The sequence below is a fragment of the Taudactylus pleione genome, unplaced genomic scaffold (genome assembly GCF_031769625.1).
Source record: "Taudactylus pleione unplaced genomic scaffold, aTauple2 ptg000860l, whole genome shotgun sequence".
Classification (NCBI taxonomy): domain Eukaryota; kingdom Metazoa; phylum Chordata; class Amphibia; order Anura; family Myobatrachidae; genus Taudactylus; species Taudactylus pleione.
The window spans coordinates 422,824-442,978 of NW_028285262.1; positions in this window are offsets into that span (position 1 = coordinate 422,824).

A 20,155-nucleotide genomic window follows, 5' to 3' on the forward strand; every position below is an offset into this window, starting at 1 on the left:
ACTGACCGTAATACCCATCACTGCCTCACTGACCATATTACACATAACTGCCTCACTGACAGTAATTACTGAACGAAATACACATCACTGCCTCACTGACCATAATACACATCCCCGCCTCACTGACAGTAATACACATCACTGCCTCACTGACCATAATACACATCAGCGCCTCACTGACAGTAATTACTGACCATAATACACATCACCGCCTCACTGACCGTAATACACATCACTGCCTCACTGACCATAATACACATCACCGCCTCACTGACCGTAATACAAATCACCGCCTCACTGACAGAAATACACATCACAGCCTCACTGACCATAATACACATCACCGCCTCACTGACCGTAATACACATCACCGCCCACTTACAGTAATACACATCACCGCCTCACTGACCGTAATACACATCACCGCCTCACTGACCGTAATACACATCACCGCCTCACTGACCGTAATACACATCACTGCATCACTGACAGTAATACACATCACCGCCTCAATGACCGTAATACACATCACCGCCTCACTGACCGTAATACACATCACCGCCTCACTGACCGTAATACACATCACCGCCACACTGACCGTAATACACATCACCGCCACACTGACCGTAATACACATCACCGTCTCACTTAGTGTAATACACATCACCGCCTCCCTGACCTCAATACACATCAACCCCACTCTGACCGTAATACACATCACCGCCACACTGACCGTAATACACATCACCGCCTCACTGACCGTAATACACATCACTGCCTCACTGACCGTAATACACATCACCCCCACACTGACCGTAATACACATGTAATACACATCACCGCCTCACTGACCGTAATACACATCACCCCCACACTGACCGTAATACACATCACTGCCTCACTGACCGTAATACACATCACAGATTCACTAACCGTAATACACATCACTGCCTCACTGACCGTAATACACATCACCGCCTCGCCTCACTTACAGTAATACACATCACCGCCTCACTGACAGTAATACACATCACTGCCTCACTGACCGTAATACACATCACCACCTCACTTACAGTAATACACATCACTGCCTCACTGACAGTAATACACATCCCCGCCTCACTGACCGTAATACACATCACCGCCTCACTGACAGTAATACACATCACCACTTCACTGACAGTAATTACTGTCCGTAATACCCATCACTGCCTCACTGACCATATTACAAATAACCGCCTCACTGACAGTAATTACTGACTGTAATACACATCACTGCCTCACTGACCATAATATACATCCCCGCCTCACTGACAGTAATACACATCACTGCCTCACTGACCATAATACACATTAGCGCCTCACTGACAGTAATTACTGACCATAATACACATCACTGCCTCACTGACCGTAATACACGTCACCGCCTCACTGACAGTAATACACATCACCGCCTCACTGACCGTAATAAACATCACCGCCTCACTGACCGTAATACAAATCACCGCCTCACTGACAGAAATACACATCACCGCCTCACTGACCATAATACACATCACCACCTCACTGACCGTAATACACATCACCGCCTCACTTACAGTAATACACATCACCGCCTCACTGACCGTAATACACATCACCGCCTCACTGACCGTAATACACATCACCGCCTCACTGACCATAATACACATCACTGCATCTCTGACCTTAATACACGTCACCGCCTCACTGACCGTAATACACATCAATGCCTCACTGATCATAATACACATCCCCGCCTCACTGACAGTAATACACATCACTGCCTCACTGACCATAATACACATCAGCGCCTCACTGACAGTAATTACTGACCATAATACACATCACCACCTCACTGACCGTAATACACATCACCGCCTCACTGACCGTAATACACATCACCGCCTCACTGACCGTAATACACATCACCGCCTCACTGACCGTAATACACATCTCTGCCTCACTGATCATAGTACACATCACTGCTCACTGACAGTAATACACATCACCGTCTCACTGACCATAATGCACATCAGCGCCTCACTGACCATAATACACATCACCGCCTCACTGACAGTAATACACATCACTGCCTCACTGACAGTAATACACATCCCCGCCTCACTGACCGTAATTCACATCACCGCCTCACTGACAGTAATACACATCACCACTTCACTTACAGTAATTACTGACCGTAATTCCCATCACTGCCTCACTGACCATATTACACATAGCCGCCTCACTGACAGTAATTACTGCCCGTAATACACATCACTGCCTCACTGACCATAATACACATCCCCGCCTCACTGACAGTAATACACATCACTGCCTCACTGACCATAATACACATCAGCGCCTCACTGACAGTAATTACTGACCATAATACACATCACCGCCTCACTGACCGTAATACACATCACCGCCTCACTGACCGTAATACACATCACCACCTCACTGACCGTAATACACATCACCGCCTCACTGACCGTAATACACATCACTGCCTCACTGATCATAGTACACATCACTGCCTCACTGACAGTAATACACATCACCATCTCACTGACCATAATACACATCAGCGCCTCACTGACCATAGTACACATCACCGCCTCACTGACAGTAATACACATCACTGCCTCACTGACAGTAATACACATCCCCGCCTCACTGACCGTAATACACATCACCGCCTCACTGACAGTAATACACATCACCACTTCACTGACCGTAATACACATCACTGCCTCACTGACCATAATACACATCACCGCCTCACTGACCATAATGCAAATCACAAATTCACTGACCATAATACACATCACTGCCTCACTGACCATAATACACATCACCGCCTCACTTAAAGTAATACACATCACTGATTCACTGACCATAATACACATCACCGCCTCACTGACCGTAATACACATCACCGCCTTACTTACAGTAATACACATCACCGCCTCACTGACCGTAATACACATCACCGCCTCACTGACCGTAATACACATCACCGCCTCACTGACCGTAATACACATCACCGCCTCACTGACCATAATAGACATCACCGCCTCACTGACCGTAATTCACATCACCGCCTCACTGACAGTAATACACATCACCACTTAACTGACAGTAATTACTGACCGTAATACCCATCACTGCCTCACTGACCATATTACACATAACCACCTCACTGACAGTAATTACTGACTGTAATACACATCACCGCCTCACTGACCATAATACACATCCCCGCCTCACTGACAGTAATACACATCACTGCCTCACTGACCATAATACACATCAGCGCCTCACTGACAGTAATTACTGACCATAATACACATCACCGCCACACTGACCGTAATACACATCACCGCCTCACTGACCGTAATACACATCACCCCCACTCTGACCGTAATACACATCACCGCCTCACTGACCGTAATACACATCACCCCCACTCTGACCGTAATACACATCACCGCCTCACTTACCGTAAGAGACATCACCGCCTCACTTACCGTAATACACATCACCGCCTCATTGACCGTAATACACATCACCGCCTCACTGACCGTAATACACATCACCGCCTCACTGACCGTAATACACATCACTGCCTCACTGACCGTAATACACATCACTGCCTCACTGACCGTAATACACATCACTGCCTCACTTACAGTAATACACATCTCTTCCTCACTGACCATAGTACACATCACCACCTCACTGACCGTAATAATCATCACCGCCTCACTGACAGTAATACACATCACCGCCTCACTGACAGTAATACACATCACCGCCTCACTGACAGTAATACACATCACCGCCTCACTTACAGTAATACACATCACTGCCTCACTGACCGTAATACACATCACCGCCTCACTGACCATAATACACATCACCGCCTCTCTGACCATAGTACTCATCACCGCCTCTCTTAGAGTAATACACATCACCGCCGCACTTACAGTAATACACATCACCGCCTCACTGACCGTAATACACATCACAGATTCACTGACCGTAATACACATCACTGCCTCACTGACCATAATACACATCACCGCCTCACTGACCATAATACAAATCACAAATTCACTGACCATAATACACATCACTGCCTCACTGACCATAATACACATCACCGCCTCACTTAAAGTAATAGACATCACCGCCTTACTGACCATAATACACATCACTGCCTCACTGACAGTAATACACATCACTGATTCACTGACCATAATACACATCACCGCCTCACTGACCGTAATACACATCACCGCCTCACTTACAGTAATACACATCACCGCCTCACTGACCGTAATACACATCACCGCCTCACTGACCGTAAAACACATCACCGCCTCACTGACCGTAATACACATCACCGCCTCACTGACCGTATAGACATCACCGCCTCACTGACCGTAATAGACATCACCGCCTCACTGACCGTAATACACATCACCGCCTCACTGACCGTAATACACATCACCGCCTCACTGACCGTAATACACATCACCGCCTCACTGACCATAACACACATCACCGCCACACTGACCGTAACACACATCACCGCCACACTGACCGTAATACACATCACCGCCTCACTGACCGTAATACACATCACCGCCTCACTGACCGTAATACACATCACCGCCACACTGACCGTAATACACATCACCGCCACACTGACCGTAATGCAAATCACCGCCTCCCTGACCACAATACACATCACCCCCACTCTGACCGTAATACACATCACCGCCACACTGACCGTAATACACATCACCGCCTCACTGACCGTAATACACATCACCGCCTCACTGACCGTAATACACATCACCCCCACACTGACCGTAATACACATGTAATACACATCACCGCCTCACTGACCGTAATACACATCACCCCCACACTGACAGTAATACACATCACTGCCTCACTAACCTTAATACACATCACAGATTCACAAACCGTAATACACATCACCGCCTCACTGACCGTAATACCCATCACCGCCTCACTGACCGTAATACACATCACCGCCTCACTGACCGTAATACAAATCAGCGCCTCACTGACCGTAGTACACATCACCGCCTCACTGACAGTAATACACATCACCGCCTCACTGACCGTAATACACATCACCGCCTCACTGACCGTAATACACATCACCGCCTCACTGACCGTAATACACATCACCGCCTCACTGACCGTAATACACATCACCGCCTCACTGACCGTAATACACATCACCGCCTCACTGACCGTAATAAACATCACCCCCACACTGACCGTAATACACATGTAATACACATCACCGCCTCACTGACCGTAATAAACATCACCCCCACACTGACAGTAATACACATCACTGCCTCACTAACCTTAATACACATCACAGATTCAATAACCGTAATACACATCACCGCCTCACTGACCGTAATACACATCACCGCCTCACTGACCGTAATACACATCACCGCCTCACTGACCGTAATACAAATCAGCGCCTCACTGACCGTAGTACACATCACCGCCTCACTGACAGTAATACACATCACTGCCTCACTGACCGTAATACACATCCCCGCCTCACTGACCGTAATACACATCACCGCCTCACTGACTGTAATACACATCACCGCTTCACTGACAGTAATTACTGACCATAATACCCATCACTGCCTCAATGACCATATTACACATAACCGCCTCACTGACAGTAATTACTGACCGTAATACACATCACTGCCTCACTGACCATAATACACATCCCCGCCTCACTGACAGTAATACACATCACTGCCTCACTGACCATAATACACATCAGCGCCTCACTGACAGTAATTACTGACCATAATACACATCACCGCCTCACTGACCGTAATACACATCACTGCCTCACTGACAGTAATACACATCACCGCCTCACTGACCATAATACACATCACCGCCTCACTGACCGTAATACACATCACGGCCTCACTGACCGTAATACACATCACTGCCTCACTGACCGTAATACACATCACTGCCTCACTTACAGTAATACACATCTCTTCCTCACTGACCATAGTACACATCACCACCACACTGACCGTAATAATCATCACCGCCTCACTGACAGTAATACACATCACCGCCTCACTTACAGTAATACACATCACCGCCTCACTGACCGTAATACACATCACCGCCTCACTGACCGTAATACACATCACCGCCTCACTGACCGTAATACACATCACCGCCTCTATGACCGTGGTACTCATCACCGCCGCTCTTAGAGTAATACACATCACCGCCGCACTTACAGTAATACACATCACCACTTCACTGACCGTAATAATCATCACCGCCTCACTGACAGTAATACACATCACCGCCTCACTGACAGTAATACACATCACCGCCTCACTGACCATAATACAAATCACCGTCTCACTTAGTGTAATACACATCACCACCTCCCTGACCACAATACACATCACCCCCACTCTAACCGTAATACACATCACCGCCACACTGACCGTAATACACATCACCGCCTCACTGACCGTAATACACATCACCCCCACTCTGACCGTAATACACATCACTGCCTCACTGACCGTAATACACATCACCCCCACTCTGACCGTAATACACATCACCGCCTCACTTACCGTAAGAGACATCACCGCCTCACTTACCGTAATACACATCACCGCCTCACTGACCGTAATACACATCACCGCCTCACTGACCGTAATACACATCATCGCCTCACTGACCGTAATACACATCACTGCCTCACTGACCTTAATACACATCACTTCCTCACTGACCGTAATACACATCACTGCCTCACTTACAGTAATACACATCTCTTCCTCACTGACCATAGTACACATCACCACCTCACTGACTGTAATAATCATCACCGCCTCACTGACAGTAATACACATCACCGCCTCACTGACAGTAATACACATCACCGCCTCACTGACAGTAATACACATCACCGCCTCACTGACAGTAATACACATCACCGCCTCACTGACCGTAATACACATCACCGCCTCACTGACCGTAATACACATCACCGCCTCACTGACCGTAATACACATCACCGCCTCTCTGACCGTAGTACTCATCACCGCCTCTCTTAGAGTAATACACATCACCGCCGCACTTACAGTAATACACATCACCGCCTCACTGACCGTAATACACATCACAGATTCACTGACCGTAATACACATCACTGCCTCACTGACCATAATACACATCACCGCCTCACTGACCATAATACAAATCACAAATTCACTGACCATAATACATATCACCGCCTCACTGACCATAATACACATCACCGCCTCACTTAAAGTAATACACATCACCGCCTTACTGACCATAATACATATCACTGCCTCACTTACAGTAATACACATCACCAATTCACTGACCATAATACACATCACCGCCTCACTGACCGTAATACACATCACCGCCTCACTTACAGTAATACACATCACCGCCTCACTGACCGTAATACACATCACCGCCTCACTGACCGTAATACACATCACCGCCTCACTGACCGTAATACACATCACCGCCTCACTGACCGTAATAGACATCACCGCCTCACTGACCGTAATACACATCACCGCCTCACTGACCATAATACACATCACCGCCTCACTGACCGTAATACACATCACCGCCTCACTGACCGTAATACACATCACCGCCTCACTGACCGTAATACACATCACCGCCTCACTGACCGTAATACACATCACCGCCACACTGACCGTAATACACATCACCGCCACACTGACCGTAATACACATCACCGCCACACTGACCGTAATACACATCACCGCCTCACTGACCGTAATACACATCACCGCCTCACTGACCGTAATACACATCACCGCCACACTGACCGTAATGCAAATCACCGCCTCCCTGACCACAATACACATCACCCCCACTCTGACCGTAATACACATCACCGCCACACTGACCGTAATACACATCACCGCCTCACTGACCGTAATACACATCACCGCCTGACTGACCGTAATACACATCACCCCCACACTGACCGTAATACACATGTAATACACATCACCGCCTCACTGACCGTAATACACATCACCCCCACACTGACAGTAATACACATCACTGCCTCACTGACCTTAATACACATCACAGATTCACTAACCGTAATACACATCACCGCCTCACTGACCGTAATACACATCACCGCCTCACTGACCGTAATACACATCACCGCCTCTCTGACCGTAATACAAATCAGCGCCTCACTGACCGTAGTACACATCACCGCCTCACTGACAGTAATACACATCACTGCCTCACTGACCGTAATACACATCCCCGCCTCACTGACCGTAATACACATCACCGCCTCACTGACAGTAATACACATCACCGCTTCACTGACAGTAATTACTGACCGTAATACCCATCACTGCCTCACTGACCATATTACACATAACCGCCTCACTGACAGTAATTACTGACCGTAATACACATCACTGCCTCACTGACCATAATACACATCCCCGCCTCACTGACAGTAATACACATCACTGCCTCACTGACCATAATACACATCAGCGCCTCACTGACATTAATTACTGACCATAATACACATCACAGCCTCACTGACCGTAATACACATCACCGCCTCACTGACAGTAATACACATCACCGCCTCACTGACCGTAATACACATCACCGCCTCACTGACCGTAATACACATCACTGCCTCACTGACCGTAATACACATCACTGCCTCACTGACCGTAATACACATCACTGCCTCACTTACAGTAATACACATCTCTTCCTCACTGACCATAGTACACATCACCACCTCACTGACCGTAATAATCATCACCGCCTCACTGACAGTAATACACATCACCGCCTCACTGACAGTAATACACATCACCGCCTCACTGACAGTAATACACATCACCACCTCACTTACAGTAATACACATCACCGCCTCACTGACCGTAATACACATCACGGCCTCACTGACCGTAATACACATCACCGCCTCACTGACCGTAATACACATCACCGCCTCTATGACCGTGGTACTCATCACCGCCGCTCTTAGAGTAATACACATCACCGCCGCACTTACAGTAATACACATCACCACCTCACTGACCGTAATAATCATCACCGCCTCACTGACAGTAATACACATCACCGCCTCACTGACAGTAATACACATCACCGCCTCACTGACCATAATACAAATCACCGTCTCACTTAGTGTAATACACATCACCACCTCCCTGACCACAATACACATCACCCCACTCTAACCGTAATACACATCACCGCCACACTGACCGTAATACACATCACCGCCTCACTGACCGTAATACACATCACCCCCACTCTGACCGTAATACACATCACCGCCTCACTGACCGTAATACACATCACCCCCACTCTGACCGTAATACACATCACCGCCTCACTTACCGTAAGAGACATCACCGCCTCACTTACCGTAATACACATCACCGCCTCACTGACCGTAATACACATCACCGCCTCACTGACCGTATTACACATCATCGCCTCACTGACCGTAATACACATCACTGCCTCACTGACCTTAATACACATCACTTCCTCACTGACCGTAATACACATCACTGCCTCACTTACAGTAATACACATCTCTTCCTCACTGACCATAGTACACATCACCACCTCACTGACCGTAATAATCATCACCGCCTCACTGACAGTAATACACATCACCGCCTCACTGACAGTAATACACATCACCGCCTCACTGACAGTAATACACATCACCGCCTCACTGACAGTAATACACATCACCGCCTCACTGACCGTAATACACATCACCGCCTCACTGACCGTAATACACATCACCGCCTCACTGACCGTAATACACATCACCGCCTCTCTGACCGTAGTACTCATCACCGCCTCTCTTAGAGTAATACACATCACCGCCGCACTTACAGTAATACACATCACCGCCTCACTGACCGTAATACACATCACAGATTCACTGACCGTAATACACATCACTGCCTCACTGACCATAATACACATCACCGCCTCACTGACCATAATACAAATCACAAATTCACTGACCATAATACATATCACCGCCTCACTGACCATAATACACATCACCGCCTCACTTAAAGTAATACACATCACCGCCTTACTGACCATAATACATATCACTGCCTCACTTACAGTAATACACATCACCGATTCACTGACCATAATACACATCACCGCCTCACTGACCGTAATACACATCACCGCCTCACTTACAGTAATACACATCACCGCCTCACTGACCGTAATACACATCACCGCCTCACTGACCGTAATACACATCACCGCCTCACTGACCGTAATACACATCACCGCCTCACTGACCGTAATAGACATCACCGCCTCACTGACCGTAATACACATCACCGCCTCACTGACCGTAATACACATCACCGCCTCACTGACCGTAATACACATCACCGCCTCACTGACTGTAATACACATCACCGCCTCACTGACCGTAATACACATCACCGCCTCACTGACCGTAATACACATCACCGCCACACTGACCGTAATACACATCACCGCCACACTGACCGTAATACACATCACCGCCACACTGACCGTAATACACATCACCGCCTCACTGACCGTAATACACATCACCGCCTCACTGACCGTAATACACATCACCGCCACACTGACCGTAATGCAAATCACCGCCTCCCTGACCACAATACACATCACCCCCACTCTGACCGTAATACACATCACCGCAACACTGACCGTAATACACATCACCGCCTCACTGACCGTAATACACATCACCGCCTCACTGACCGTAATACACATCACCCCCACACTGACCGTAATACACATGTAATACACATCACCGCCTCACTGACCGTAATACACATCACCCCCACACTGACAGTAATACACATCACTGCCTCACTGACCTTAATACACATCACAGATTCACTAACCGTAATACACATCACTGCCTCACTGACCGTAATACACATCACCGCCTCACTGATCGTAATACACATCACCGCCTCTCTGACCGTAATACAAATCAGCGCCTCACTGACCGTAGTACACATCACCGCCTCACTGACAGTAATACACATCACTGCCTCACTGACCGTAATACACATCCCCGCCTCACTGACCGTAATACACATCACCGCCTCACTGACCGTAATACACATCACCACTTCACTGACAGTAATTACTGACCGTAATACCCATCACTGCCTCACTGACCATATTACACATAACCGCCTCACTGACAGTAATTACTGACCGTAATACACATCACTGCCTCACTGACCATAATACACATCCCCGCCTCACTGACAGTAATACACATCACTGCCTCACTGACCATAATACACATCAGCGCCTCACTGACAGTAATTACTGACCATAATACACTTCACCGCCTCACTGACCGTAATACACATCACCGCCTCACTGACAGTAATACACATCACCGCCTCACTGACCATAATACACATCACCGCCTCACTGACCGTAATACACATCACTGCCTCACTGACCGTAATATACATCACTGCCTCACTGACCGTAATACACATCACTGCCTCACTTACAGTAATACACATCTCTTCCTCACTGACCATAGTACACATCACCACCTCACTGACCGTAATAATCATCACCGCCTCACTGACAGTAATACACATCACTGCCTCACTGACAGTAATACACATCACCGCCTCACTGACAGTAATACACATCACCGCCTCACTTACAGTAATACACATCACCGCCTCACTGACCGTAATACACATCACCGCCTCACTGACCGTAATACACATCACTGCCTCACTGACCGTAATACACATCACCGCCTCTCTGACCGTAGTACTCATCACCGCCTCTCTTAGAGTAATACACATCACCGCCGCACTTACAGTAATACACATCACCTCCTCACTGACCGTAATACACATCACAGATTCACTGACCGTAATACAAATCACTGCCTCACTGACCATAATACACATCACCGCCTCACTGACCATAATACAAATCACAAATTCACTGACCATAATACACATCACTGCCTCACTGACCATAATACACATCACCGCCTCACTTAAAGTAATACACATCACCGCCTTACTGACCATAATACACATCACTGCCTCACTTACAGTAATACACATCACTGATTCACTGACCATAATACACATCACCGCCTCACTTACAGTAATACACAACACCTCACCGCCTCACTGACCATAATACACATCACCGCCTCACTTACAGTAATACACATCACCGCCTCACTTACAATAATACTTATCACCGCCTCACTTACAGAAATACTCATCACCGCCACACTTACAGTAATACTCATCACCGCCTCAATGACAGTAATACAGATCACCGCCTCACTGACCATAGTACACATCACCGCCTCACTGACCGTAATACACATCACCGCCTCACTGACAGTAATACACATCACCGCCACACTGACCGTAATACACATCACTGCCTCACTGACAGTAATACACATCACCGCCTCACTGACCATAGTACACATCACCGCCTCACTCACCGAAATACACATCACCGCCTCACTGACCATAATACACATCACCGCCTCACTGACCATAGATCACATCACCGCCTCACTGACCTTAATACACATCACCGCCTCACTGACCGTAATACACATCACCGCCTCACTGACAGTAATACACATCACCGCCTCACTGACCGTAATACACATCACTGCCTCACTGATCGTAATACACATCCCCGCCTCACTGACAGTAATACACATCACTGCCTCACTGACCATAATACACATCAGCGCCTCACTGACAGTAATTACTGACCATAATACACATCACCGCCTCACTGACCGTAATACACATCACCGCCTCACTGACCGTAATACACAACACTGCCTCACTGACCGTAATACACATCACCGCCTCACTGACCGTAATACACATCACTGCCTCACTGATCATAGTACACATCACCGCCTCACTGACAGTAATACACATCACCGTCTCACTGACCATAATACACATCAGCGCCTCACTGACCATAGTACACATCACCGCCTCACTGACAGTAATACACAGCACTGCCTCACTGACAGTAATACACATCCCCGCCTCACTGACCGTAATACACATCACCGCTTCACTGACAGTAATACACATCACCACTTCACTGACAGTAATTACTGACCGTAATACCCATCACTGCCTCACTGACCATATTACACATAACCGCCTCACTGACAGTAATTACTGACCGTAATACACATCACTGCCTCACTGACCATAATACACATCCCCGCCTCACTGACAGTAATACACATCACTGCCTCACTGACCATAATACACATCAGCGCCTCACTGACAGTAATTACTGACCATAATACACATCACCGCCTCACTGACCGTAATACACATCACCGCCTCACTGACCGTAATACACATCACCGCCTCACTGACCGTAATACACATCACCGCCTCACTGACCGTAATACACATCACCGCCTCACTGACCATAATACACATCACTGCCTCACTGATCATAGTACACATCACCGCCTCACTGACAGTAATACACATCACCGTCTCACTGACCATAATACACATCAGCGCCTCACTGACCATAGTACACATCACCGCCTCACTGACAGTAATACACATCACTGCCTCACTGACAGTAATACACATCCCCGCCTCACTGACCGTAATACACATCACCGCCTCACTGACAGTAATACACATCACCACTTCACTGACAGTAATTACTGACCATAATACCCATCACTGCCTCACTGACCATATAAAACATAACCGCCTCACTGACAGTAATTACTGACCATAATACACATCACTGCCTCACTGACCATAATACACATCCCCGCCTCACTGACAGCAATACACATCACTGCCTCACTGACCATAATACACATCAGCGCCTCACTGACAGTAATTACTGACCATAATACACATCACCACCTCACTGACCGTAATACACATCACCGCCTCACTGACCGTAATACACATCACCGCCTCACTGACCGTAATACACATCACCGCCTCACTGACCGTAATACAAATCACCGCCTCACTGACAGAAATACACATCACAGCCTCACTGACCATAATACACATCACCGCCTCACTGACCGTAATACACATCACCGCCTCACTGACCGTAATACACATCACCGCCTCACTGACCGTAATAGACATCACCGCCTCACTGACCGTAATACACATCACCGCCTCACTGACCGTAATACACATCACCACCTCACTGACCGTAATACACATCACCGCCTCACTGACCGTAATACACATCACCGCATCACTGACCGTAATACACATCACCGCCTCACTGACCGTAATACACATCACCGCATCACTGACCGTAATACACATCACCGCCTCACTGACCGTAATACACATCACCGCCTCACTGACCGTAATATACATCAACGCCACACTGACCGTAATACACATCACCGCCACACTGACCGTAATGCACATCACCGCCTCCCTGACCACAATACACATCACCCCCACTCTGACCATAATACACATCACCGCCACACTGATCGTAATATACATCACCGCCTCACTGACCGTAATACACATCACCCCCACACTGACCGTAATACACATGTAATACACATCACCGCCTCACTGACCGTAATACACATCACCCCCACACTGACAGTAATACACATCACTGCCTCACTGACCTTAATACACATCACAGATTCACTAACCGTAATACACATCACCGCCTCACTGACCGTAATACACATCACCGCCTCACTGACCGTAATACACATCACCGCCTCACTGACCGTAATACAAATCAGCACCTCACTGACCATAGTACACATCACCGGCTCACTGACAGTAATACACATCACTGCCTCACTGACAATAATACACATCCCCGCCTCACTGACCGTAATACACATCACCGCCTCACTGACCGTAATACACATCACTGCCTCACTGACCGTAATACACATCACTGCCTCACTGACCGTAATACACATCACTGCCTCACTTACAGTAATACACATCTCTTCCTCACTGACCATAGTACACATCACCAACTCACTGACTGTAATAATCATCACCGCCTCACTGACCGTAATACACATCACCACCTCACTGACAGTAATACACATCACCGCCTCACTGACAGTAATACACATCACCGCCTCACTGACCGTAATACACATCACCGCCTCACTGACCGTAATACACATCACCGCCTCACTGACCGTAATACACATCACCGCCTCTCTGACCGTAGTACTCATCATCGCCTCTCTTAGAGTAATACACATCACCGCCGCACTTACAGTAATACACATCACCGCCTCACTGACCGTAATACACATCACAGATTCACTGACCGTAATACACATCACTGCCTCACTGACCATAATACACATCACCGCCTCACTGACCATAATACAAATCACAAATTCACTGACCATAATACACATCACTGCCTCACTGACCATAATACACATCACTGCCTCACTTAAAGTAATACACATCACTGATTCACTGACCATAATACACATCACCGCCTCACTGACCGTAATAGACATCACTGCCTCACTGACCGTAATACACATCACCGCCACACTGACCGTAATGCACATCACCGCCTCCCTGACCACAATACACATCACCCCCACTCTGACCGTAATACACATCACCGCCACACTGACCGTAATACACATCACCACCTCACTGACCGTAATACACATCACCCCCACACTGACCGTAATACACATGTAAAACACATCACCGCCTCACTGACTGTAATACACATCACCCCCACACTGACAGTAATACACATCACTGCCTCACGGACCTTAATACACATCACAGATTCACTAACCGTAATACACATCACTGCCTCACTGACCGTAATACACATCACCGCCTCACTGACCGTAATACACATCACCGCCTCACTGACCGTAATACAAATCAGCGCCTCACTGACCATAGTACACATCACCGCCTCACTGACAGTAATACACATCACTGCCTCACTGACAGTAATACACATCCCCGCCTCACTGACCGTAATACACATCACCGCCTCACTGACAGTAATACACATCACCACTTCACTGACAGTAATTACTGACCATAATACCCATCACTGCCTCACTGACCATATTACACATAACCGCCTCACTGACAGTAATTACTGACCGTAATACACATCACCGCCTCACTGACCATAATACACATCCCCGCCTCACTGACAGTAATACACATCACTGCCTCACTGACCATAATACACATCAGCGCCTCACTGACAGTAATTACTGACCATAATACACATCACCACCTCACTGACCGTAATACACATCACCGCCTCACTGACAGTAATACACATCACCGCCTCACTGACCGTAATACACATCACCGCCTCACTGACCGTAATACACATCACTGCCTCACTGACCGTAATACACATCACTGCCTCACTGGCCGTAATACACATCACTGCCTCACTTACAGTAATACATATCTCTTCCTCACTGACCATAGTACACATCACCACCTCACTGACCGTAATAATCATCACCGCCTCACTGACAGTAATACACATCACCGCCTCACTGACCATAATACAAATCACCATCTCACTTAGTGTAATACACATCACCACCTCCCTGACCACAATACACATCACCCCCACTCTAACCGTAATACACATCACTGCCACACTGACCGTAATACACATCACCGACTCACTGACCGTAATACACATCACCCCCACTCTGACCATAATACACATCACCGCCTCACTGACCGTAATACACATCACCCCCACTCTGACCGTAATACACATCACCGCCTCACTTACCGTAAGAGACATCACCGCCTCACTTACCGTAATACACATCACCGCCTCACTGACCATAATACACATCAGCGCCTCACTGACCATAGTACACATCACCGCCTCACTGACAGTAATACACATCACTGCCTCACTGACCGTAATACACATCCCCGCCTCACTGATCGTAATACACATCACCTCCTCACTGACAGTAATACACATCACCACTTCACTGACAGTAATTACTGACCGTAATACCCATCACTGCCTCACTGACCATATTACACATAACCGCCTCACTGACAGTAATTACTGACCGTAATACACATCACTGCCTCACTGACCATAATACACATCCCCGCCTCACTGACAGTAATACACATCACTGGCTCAATGACCATAATACACATCAGCGCCTCACTGACATTAATTACTGAACATAATACACATCACCGCCTCCCTGACCTCAATACACATCACCCCCACTCTGACCGTAATACACATCACCGCCACACTGACCGTAATACACATCACCGCCTCACTGACCGTAATACACATCACTGCCTCACTGACCGTAATACACATCACCCCCACACTGACCGTAATACACATGTTACACACATCACCGCCTCACTGACCGTAATACACATCACCCCCACACTGACCGTAATACACATCACTGCCTCACTGACCGTAATACACATCACAGATTCACTAACCGTAATACACATCACTGCCTCACTGACCGTAATACACATCACCGCCTCGCCTCACTTACAGTAATACACATCACCGCCTCACTGACAGTAATACACATCACTGCCTCACTGACCGTAATACACATCACCGCCTCACTTACAGTGATACACATCACTGCCTCACTGACAGTAATACACATCCCCGCCTCACTGACCGTAATACACAGCACCGCCTCACTGACAGTAATACACATCACCACTTCACTGACAGTAATTACTGTCCGTAATACCCATCACTGCCTCACTGACCATATTATAAATAACCGCCTCACTGACAGTAATTACTGACTGTAATACACATCACTGCCTCACTGACCATAATACACATCCCCGCCTCACTGACAGTAATACACATCACTGCCTCACTGACCATAATACACATCAGCGCCTCACTGACAGTAATTACTGACCATAATACACATCACTGCCTCACTGACCGTAATACACATCACCGCCTCACTGACAGTAATACACATCACCGCCTCACTGACCGTAATACACATCACCGCCTCACTGACCGTAATACAAATCACCGCCTCACTGACCATAGTACACATCACCGCCTCACTCACCGAAATACACATCACCGCCTCACTGACCATAATACACATCACCGCCTCACTGACCATAGATCACATCACCGCCTCACTGACCTTAATACACATCACCGCCTCACTGACCGTAATACACATCACCGCCTCACTGACAGTAATACACATCACTGCCTCACTGACCGTAATACACATCACTGCCTCACTGATCGTAATACACATCCCCGCCTCACTGACAGTAATACACATCACTGCCTCACTGACCATAATACACATCAGCGCCTCACTGACAGTAATTACTGACCATAATACACATCACCGCCTCACTGACCGTAATACACATCACCGCCTCACTGACCGTAATACACATCACTGCCTCACTGACCGTAATACACATCACCGCCTCACTGACCGTAATACACATCACTGCCTCACTGATCATAGTACACATCACCGCCTCACTGACAGTAATACACATCACCGTCTCACTGACCATAATACACATCAGCGCCTCACTGACCATAGTACACATCACCGCCTCACTGACAGTAATACACATCACTGCCTCACTGACAGTAATACACATCCCCGCCTCACTGACCGTAATACACATCACCGCCTCACTGACAGTAATACACATCACCACTTCACTGACAGTAATTACTGACCATAATACCCATCACTGCCTCACTGACCATATAACACATAACCGCCTCACTGACAGTAATTACTGACCATAATACACATCCCCGCCTCACTGACAGTAATACACATCACTGCCTCACTGACCATAATACACATCAGTGCCTCACTGACAGTAATTACTGACCATAATACACATCACCGCCTCACTGACCGTAATACACATCACCGCCTCACTGACCGTAATACACATCACCGCCTCACTGACCGTAATACACATCACCGCCTCACTGACCGTAATACAAATCACTGCCTCACTGACAGAAATACACATCACAGCCTCACTGACCATAATACACATCACCGCCTCACTGACCGTAATACACATCACCGCCTCACTGACCGTAATACACATCACCGCCTCACTGACCGTAAAAGACATCACCGCCTCACTGACCGTAATACACATCACCGCCTCACTGACCGTAATACACATCACCACCTCACTGACCGTAATACACATCACCGCCTCACTGACCGTAATACACATCACCGCATCACTGACCGTAATACACATCACCGCCTCACTGACCGTAATACACATCACCGCATCACTGACCGTAATACACATCACCGCCTCACTGACCGTAATACACATCACCGCCTCACTGACCGTAATACACATCACCGCCACACTGACCGTAATACACATCACCGCCACACTGACCGTAATGCACATCACCGCCTCCCTGACCACAATACACATCACCCCCACTCTGACCGTAATACACATCACCGCCACACTGATCGTAATACACATCACCGCCTCACTGACCGTAATACACATCACCCCCACACTGACCGTAATACACATGTAATACACATCACCGCCTCACTGACCGTAATACACATCACCCCCACACTGACAGTAATACACATCACTGCCTCACTGACCTTAATACACATCACAGATTCACTAACCGTAATACACATCACCGCCTCACTGACCGTAATACACATCACCGCCTCACTGACCGTAATACACATCACCGCCTCACTGACCGTAATACAAATCAGCACCTCACTGACCATAGTACACATCACCGGCTCACTGACAGTAATACACATCACTGCCTCACTGACAATAATACACAT